The sequence below is a fragment of the Halichoerus grypus genome, chromosome 4 (genome assembly GCF_964656455.1).
Source record: "Halichoerus grypus chromosome 4, mHalGry1.hap1.1, whole genome shotgun sequence".
Classification (NCBI taxonomy): domain Eukaryota; kingdom Metazoa; phylum Chordata; class Mammalia; order Carnivora; family Phocidae; genus Halichoerus; species Halichoerus grypus.
Window position 1 is genome coordinate 150,018,900 of NC_135715.1, and position 8,757 is coordinate 150,027,656.

At 40.9% G+C, this 8,757-nt stretch overlaps 1 pseudogene; it reads left to right on the forward strand.

The window, feature by feature from the left end:
* Positions 1 to 7,155: 7,155 nt before the first annotated feature.
* LOC118524998 (ras suppressor protein 1 pseudogene) lies at positions 7,156 to 8,548 on the forward strand (annotated as a pseudogene).
* Positions 8,549 to 8,757: the final 209 nt, after the last annotated feature.

Consider the following 8,757-nt stretch of genomic DNA (forward strand, 5'->3'; position numbering starts at 1 on the left):
TTCAGGCTTCATGAAGAGAGGGCATGGCTCTATTTTTTTCCTTCTTCTTTTTAAAAATTTTATTAAAAATGCATTTCCCGGGCGCCTGGGTGGCTCAGTTGGTTAAGCAACTGCCTTCGGCTCAGGTCATGATCCTGGAGTCCCTGGTTCGAGTTCCGCATCGGGCTCCCTGCTCGGCAGTGAGTCTATTTCTCCCTCTCATGTGCTCTCTCTCATTCTCTCTCTCAAATAAAAAAAATTTTTAAAAAAAATGCATTTCCCCTACACTCCCACCAAAAGTATAAGCATTTGAAGTTGAAAGTTAAAGGCCTACCTAATCTCATCTCCCAGAAAAATCTATTTGAGGCAAAACTTTTTGGTCTTTTTACTTTGAATATCATAAAAAGATAGATGATACAAATGATGGATAGCTAGATAAAATCAATATAAAATGCATAGTTATGAGGAGATCAAACAGTTCTTTAGCCTACATTTTTCCACTTAGCAAAGATATCCCTGTACATCAATATTCATTCATTAATTATTTGACAAAAATTTTTTGAGCTCCCACTACACACTAGGTGCTGTAATAGGTATGTGGAATAAACATACATTTAGATCACTTAATCTTCATATCAAATAAAACAAATTATTTAAATTCAAACTGATGACTTGATCTTGCCTTATGTAAATTTTGTTTTGTTGACTTCAGGGACGTTAAGCTGATTCTTACTTGATGTGGGCCAATGTAGTTTAGAAAAGAAAGACTTCCTCTGAGACCCCAGCATCAGTCAGGAATCCAACAGAACCACTGGCATTACATCCTCAGAAACAGTATTATCATCTTGTATATCCCCCAACCAAGAGCAAATGGATCCTATTTTATTACCACTTTTCCCTAACTGAAGGGTTAGAGGGGTAGAAAGGGCAGATCCATTGCAACACTCCTAGCTCATAGACTTCACTTGTCATAGGATTTCCTGGTCCACCTTTGAATTTTAGAGACAAATAAGAAAGGAAGCACAGTGTAAAAAGTTAAAACACTTGGGCGACTGGGTGGCTCAGTCGGTTAATTGACTGCTTTCAGCTCAGGTCATGATCCTAGGGTCCTGAGATCAAGTCCCACATCCGGCTCCCTGCTCAGCGGGGAGTCTGCTTCTCCCTCTCCCTCTGCCTGCAGCTCCCCCTGCTTGTGCTCTCTCTCACTCTCTCTCTCTCTCAAATAAATAAATAAAATCTTAAAAGAAAAAGTTAAAACACTTGATTGCAAAACTTCAGAGCTAAATAGTAAAAAAAATCAGGTAGTTCCAGTCTTTCTATAAGAAGACCTACAAATGACAACAGACATCATGATAATTTACATATTCATATTAAATGTATTAAATCATATTTCCTCATTAGCCTTTATGCTCAAGATTACAGAGCAAGACAACTGAGCCTGTAGCATTCCTAACCATATCCCCCTCCTATAAAAGCTATTTGGTGATGGAGTCAGGACTTAAACCCAGAAAGTCCAAGGCTAGATACAAAGCTCTTACCTACTATTACCTTCTCTTGCCACTTAGAACTGGTGACCTCTGTACATTTTACCTCCTTAAATCTCAGTTTCAGAATCCAAAAAGTAATTCTTCCCTCATGGGTTATTATAATAATTACTGATCATGCCTGGATAATACTTTATCTAGAACTTTAAAGAATCTGAGATTTTACCCTACTTTCAAGTTAACAAGTTTGTGATGGATGCCAACAGAAGACATGAGACTCCTGAGTCAGAGCAAAGGACAATTTATTACTCACAGCAATAACAGTACCAGAATATCAGTACTTGCCCCAGTTTCCTGAGTCCTGATACACAGGGTGATGCCAAGAAAGCTAGATGTCACCTACACATGCAGTAGGTTGTTCTACAGGAGAGGAACCTCACATTTAGTGAACCCAACTATTTTATAATGGGCACTAAATCTGACTTCTGAGCAGGTTTTTTGTATGAACATTTGTTTCCATGTCTCCTGGGTAAAGACCTAGGAGTAAGATTGTTGGGTCATGTGGTAAGTGTATGTACAAATACCTTTGAAGATAGTCAGGAACTAAAGCAAGCAGCGCCTCTTCTCAAAAGTCATGGAAAAATGTGAGTAATGTTAGATGGCATACAGTAGGTGTTTGATAAAAAGTAGTCATTATTGTCAAAAATTTTATCTCCTATAACTAGGCCTGGACAAGCTATTGGGTCATTTATTCATTCCAGAGAAAGAATTAAGGATCTTGAAGGAATGTTCCTTCCCACCTGCTTTCATTCCTCTAAGTTGAATTCATCATTGTAATGGGAGATATCCATAAAATAAAATCTAGGAGATCCCAGTTACAGAGTCAAAAGATAATGCTTACCATGTTAATAGGGGCTGCTTACCTGACACTGGCTTTCTGCATATACTTCCCAATTTAGAACTGTTTGGTCAAGTGACATAGTTGAGGATTTCTGTGATTACAAGTTACAAGCTTTAGCTCAAACCCTACTCATATTCTTCTATTCCCAACTTCCTGTAGAGAGCGAGCTTCTTTCTGTTCATGCCTAGGAGCTCCAGTCTGCTCACGATCTTCCATTTCTGCCCTACACAAATTTTAGACATGTTTAGCCTGCTCATATAGTTGTATAAGCTAATTTCCTGTAAAAGTCTCTCTCTATATATGTATATCAATATACATACATATATATACATACTACTAGTTACGCTTCTCTGGATAAATGCTGAATGATACAGAATTTAGTACCAGACATGGTCCTAGAGGAATAGAATTTAAGTTGAGTTCTCTGAATCCATCCTGGATTTTCTGGAATTGGTTCTCTAATCTGATTAAATTTAAGGGCACTAAAGATCCTACTTCCACTGGTAAAATGGGCATGGGTAAAGAGGGCTGATAAGGAGAGGGTAGAGATGAAGAAGGCAATTTGGCTGCTCAAGGCACAGGCTGCAAACTGCAAGGGATGTGATCACACAGACTTTCTTGGAATCCCTCAGTACCAATTCGCACCTTACCCCACATTTTTCCTTCTCTGGGGCCTGCAAATCCTAAGTCTACTAATATTTGCAGAATGGTATGATTTGCTTCTTGAATCCCTCCCTGCAGGCACTTAAGCAGGTAACTCATTCTGTTAAGTTTGTTACCAAACACCAATCTAACTTCCATCTCCCCAAATTGGTGAAATCTCTTCCATCTTCTTCCACTCTTACCAGCCTCTTAGTATTTGTTTATTTTAGTGGTATGTTAGAAAAGAAAAAAGATAAAATATAATATGTGTTCCATCAATGCTGTTCAACTGGAATCCCAAATTCTTATTTTAGATGTGTTTCAGGACTGACCATTTTCTTATCAACATTAGAATATATATATTATATAGAGATCTGAAATTTTAACTACATTTCCAGTTGCTTGCTCTTTTTTTTTTTTTTTTTTTTTTTGTATGCTTGCAGTTAGCAGGTGACAAAAGGATTATACTATTGTGCACTGAAATTACTCCTGTCAGATGACTTCCTTGCATGTTATGTGGAGGAAATTCGTTAAAAATAGACCTGGGAGCTGACTAGAGAACAAGGCAAATCCATGCCCAGAGCCTTGGAAGCTGAGTGCCAGGCAACAAGGTCATGGCAATCTGCTGTGAAAAGTGTGTTCCTCAAGTGGTGAAGGACTGGGAGAGCCCTAGAGGGTCAGAGAGCTTGGTCCAGGTGAGGCTTAGCCCTCCCTCCAAGAGATGGAGGACATGAAGTTCAACTAGATGGTTTCTCTATGTTTTTTTTAAAGGTATTGTCACAAATACAAAATGACAATAATTTTAAAGTAGGAGGTGGGTCATAAGAATTCATTATATTTTTCTCTGATGTGCATGTTTAAAATTTTTCATAATAAAATATTAAAATATGATGTATGCCTCTTGATGAGAGGAAGACAGAGTCAACTTGTTGTTTTAATTTGGGAATAATATAAAACCTAAAGAAGAGTTGCATGAGTATACCTATGACCAGATCTGCCCTCTTTTATCCATTTGTCCCTTGGACTCCCTTGCTCACTCACACTCTTTCTCTCTATGTACAGATAGATGGATAGAGAAATATATTTCTTCAAACATTAAAGGGCAGGCCACACATATCAAAGCCCTTTACCTATAAATACTATAGTTTCTATTTGTTTAAAAAAAAGATATTGTCTTATATACACATGGTACACATAAACTACAATAAATTTAACATTGCTTCATGATTTTGTCTATTGTCTCTATTAAAATGTCAACTTATAAAACAATGTCCATGAAGGTATTTTCTTTCATCCAGAACATGACCCAGTAGAATACTAGTATTTAGTTTTCATATCTCTAGGCACCACCACAAAATTGTCAGAATCATGGATCAGCCACTGTGCCTGGATCACCCCATTCCATAGCCCCTGTGTCCTCAGTCATGCCCTGCCAGCATGGGGGGAGGAGACCATGTTCCTCAGGCCACCCTCTCCATGGTCCCAGGCTTGTCTTTAAGGATGCATTCCATCAAGCCAGCAAGGTAGTCTTCCATCTCTTCTGAGAAGGAAAATTTTTATCACAGAACTGTTAAAAATAAAGAACTTTTTCTGTACAATTAGAGAAAATTAATCAGTCCACATGTTACCACATCCTCTGAGAAGGATGGTCTCTGTTCTGTTTCTCACAACCAAAGGTTTTTATTCTTTCCAAACATATTTGCTCCTCTAATACCAAAGGGCTCCCTTCTGCTGGTGCTATGTTTGGAGTATTGTTTAGGGAATCTCCGTAGTTTGGGCTTAGAGGAAGGAAGGAGGGCCTGCTGTGGCTTCTCAGAGGTGACCAGAGGCTGGGAAGGAAGTTTACTTTGGTTTTGCTCACCCTGCAAGCTTAGAGGTATGTAGACAGAGGAGTAGGCAGCAGAGAGGCTGCTGGGTCTTGCTCACCCTCCTGGATCAAATGAAAGGTGAATAGTTCTCAATGGCCTTTTTTTATAGGTTGAAGAACCTCGCTTCCTCTCTCACCCCACAGAAGGTGAGAAGAGCTGTGTGAGAGGTACAGGTGCATGAGTATGTACATATAGTAATGTTGGCTACCTGACTATAGGATTCTGTGTACTCAAAGTGGAATGAGCGTAGTAAAGCAATATCCATTGTCTCCCTTCCTCTTTCTTGTCAGGAAGAAGACAAAGAGAGGGAGAACAGTCTGGGAAGCAAAAGAAGACCTGGAAAAGCAATTTGTACATATTGCCATGCAGCACTCAGGTCACTTTCCACTACTGAAGTGTGAAATGGATTCCAAGCTTGAGGCATAAAGCTGAGTCCTGGCCTGGGCCAGCTCTCCCTACCTCCTCTCCACTTCCCCATCCACATACCGAGACAGCCCAGCTCTGAAGTAGGTGAGGGACAGGACATTTTTCCTGAATACTGTGGCCTTTTGCATTTTAGACATGGTCTTCAGTATCACTGAACCCAGAGCTATGTACACACTAGGTGGGAGTTTGTATGGTAGGCAATATTGGTGTGTTGGATCCTGGGCGGGCTCAGAGCACAACCTAAGATTAGGGTAAATTCACTTAAGAATCCACCATGTCTGTGGTGGAAATCTGTCTGGAAAGCAAATTTTAAACATGACCAATAGGTCTCCCTCTGGAGTAGGCACACCAGGGAAGGAAAGCCCCTCTTTCCAAGTCTTCAAGTTGCCCAATTTGATGACACATTGCTAGGTTAAAGTATTATCCTGCTATCAATGGCCAAAGTGTTCATGGTACAGCCTCTCTGCCTGTGGGAAAATGAGGCATAAAGTGAGAAAATAGTTTAGACTTTGGTAAATAAGGAGGAAGAAAGAATAAAAAGGGAGAATGATCCAGCTGGTTGGAAGGAACGGGAATGTTCCCATTATCCTCAATCATGTCCTATACACACAAACACACACACACACACACACACACACACACACACCCTGATCCGGGCCCCACCTTCTTGATTCTTGAGGCTCATCAAGCACTGTGAGCACACTGTTGCCATCCTGGAGAAAACGTACAAGGATCCTCTCTCTGAGCACAAGATAATGTTTATAGAAACACTGTCAAGCATGGTGTCGCTCTTTCCCTAATCTGGGGAAGGCAACCTTAATGTGTTCCTTCTGGCCATGCTTGATGTCATGCAGGATGTGCACACAGTCTGATGATCAGGGTTGAGGCACTGCCTTGTGATTTTCCTTGTGCTTGAAAATCTCCAGAGACACCTATAGTTCATGCAACATAGGTGAATCCTACACTTTGCTCCCCAAGTGCAGTGGTTCTACAGATTGCCTTGGACCCTCATCCAATGCTTTGAAGCCAGAATAGTCAAGGATACCAAGAAGGTCCTCATCTTCATGCATATCCATGTCATCTTGATCAAAGCCACAGACTTGCATGGGGAGTGTCTGCAAGCAAAAAGATATCAAAGGGATGGGATCACAGAGAAAGAGGCAAAGGTGACTCATGGAGCCCAATGAAAGGTAAAGTGAAAGGAGCCCTTTGAGCCACCTGATGCACCACCACCAAATTGCAGGCCTGGGCTGAGAAGGTAGAACAGTGTGGCTGATCGTTTCTCCATCCCAGTCTCATCACCCTACCCAAGCACCCAATTCATGGGCCTAGAACAGCAAACTCTATCTTTTACAAAGAGTGCCAGTCTTATAGAGGAAGCAAAGCCTACAAATGGTCAGGATTAATTCCAACTCTTAATATAGCATATAATATTGCACATCCCTCATTTTATTTGATCCTCTTAATGTTCAGAGTCACTGAGTTAACCCAAAGAATGAAAAATCCAGTACTAGAGAAACTCAGATGTGACTGTCAGTCTGGGGATCTTTGCTATGAACCCACAGACCAAGGACACCTAACCAGGAGCTGAATGACTAGTCTGAGGACAAATCCAAAGTTATCCCCGCTTCCCAGATTTTTTCTTATCTCTAAAGATACACAGGAGATGAAGCAATCAGACAGGACTGAAAGACACAGGAGGCTAGTAAGAAGCGATCCCCTAATCTTACTCTGCTTCTAGCACTATGTTTCTCCTTTCCAGGATCCATCCCATATGAAAAAGCAGGAGGGCAAAACTCATTAGCTGAATAGTTAAGGAGCTATTGCTCTTTTAAAATAATGTTTTCAGGCGTTTTGCACTGACCGAGTGCATCTCTTGCCACTGAGGTGCACCCTACGGAAACCTGTACTTCCCTCGCCCAGCTTGTTAGGCGCTGCCCTCCACGAATATGTCCAAGTCTCTGAAAAAGTTGGTGGAGGAGAGCCGGGAGAAGAACCAGCCGGAAGTGGACGTGAGTGACCAGGGCATCTCCAACATGCTGGATGTCAACGGCTTGTTCTCTTTAGCCCACATCACGCAGCTGGTCCTCAGCCACAACAAGCTAACAACGGTGCCACCAAACATAGCAGAACTGAAGAATTTGGAAGTGCTCAACTTTTTTAATAACCAGATTGAGGAGCTGCCCACACAGATCAGCAGCCTTCAAAAGCTCAAACACCTGAACCTGGGCATGAATAGACTAAACACTTTGCCTCGAGGATTTGGCTCCCTCCCAGCTCTTGAGGTCCTTGATTTGACTTACAACAACTTGAATGAAAATTCTCTTCCCGGAAACTTCTTCTACCTTACCACCCTGCGTGCACTCTATCTAAGTGACAACGATTTTGAAATCCTGCCGCCAGATATTGGGAAGCTCACAAAGTTGCAGATACTCAGCCTTAGGGATAACGACCTGATCTCACTGCCTAAAGAAATCGGGGAGCTTACTCAGCTTAAGGAACTCCACATTCAGGGGAATCGCCTGACCGTTCTGCCCCCAGAACTAGGAAACTTGGATTTAACTGGTCAGAAGCAAGTGTTCAAAGCAGAGAACAATCCCTGGGTTACCCCAATTGCTGACCAATTGCAGCTTGGCGTGTCCCATGTTTTTGAATATATCCGTTCTGAGACGTACAAATACCTCTACGGCAGACACATGCAAGCAAACCCAGAACCACCGAAGAAAAATAATGACAAATCAAAAAAGATCAGCCGGAAACCCCTGACAGCCAAGAACAAATAAAGGGTTGGCATGGGCTGAACTTCTGGTTGCTTCCCTCATTATGACTTCTGTTCTCTGCTACTGTTATCCCACAAATAAATACATGTGTGTGTGTTGTTTTTTTCTCTTTCTAGAACTTATCACTTTACCTTTTAAATGCTTTTGGTAGGTGGTAGATTTTTATAAATTCTTAAAACCATTTCCATTTGTTTGCTTAAAAATGCCAAAGGCAGGAAACAAAGCTCTAATTCAACTGCAAATTCCATAGTAGGCATGGAGTTCAGTCCCTTGAATAGATGTTCACAAAGTTGCGTGTTATCAAAAGAATAATTAAAACCATGTGATCATTTAAATGTCACAGCTAACACCGTTCACTCTTCTGTTTATTCATATAACCCATTATTTTGCCTTGTTAAAAGCTTGTTAAAAGCTGTAACCATCGAGATATTATGTTAAATAACAAATAATTTTTAATAAAATCTTGAATTTGTGTCAAAAAAAAATAAAAATAAAATAATGTTTTCAAATACTTTGTGCTCACCCCTAAGGCTCACAGCATTGCCCAGGGTTCCCAAGGGTCATTGTTCACTTTGTTTAGAGTTGTGTTCCCTGGAAATGATATTGATATAGAATACAGTGAGAATGGGGTCCTTAGAGTGACAGAATCCCAAGCCTACACCTAAGAAAAGGCCAAT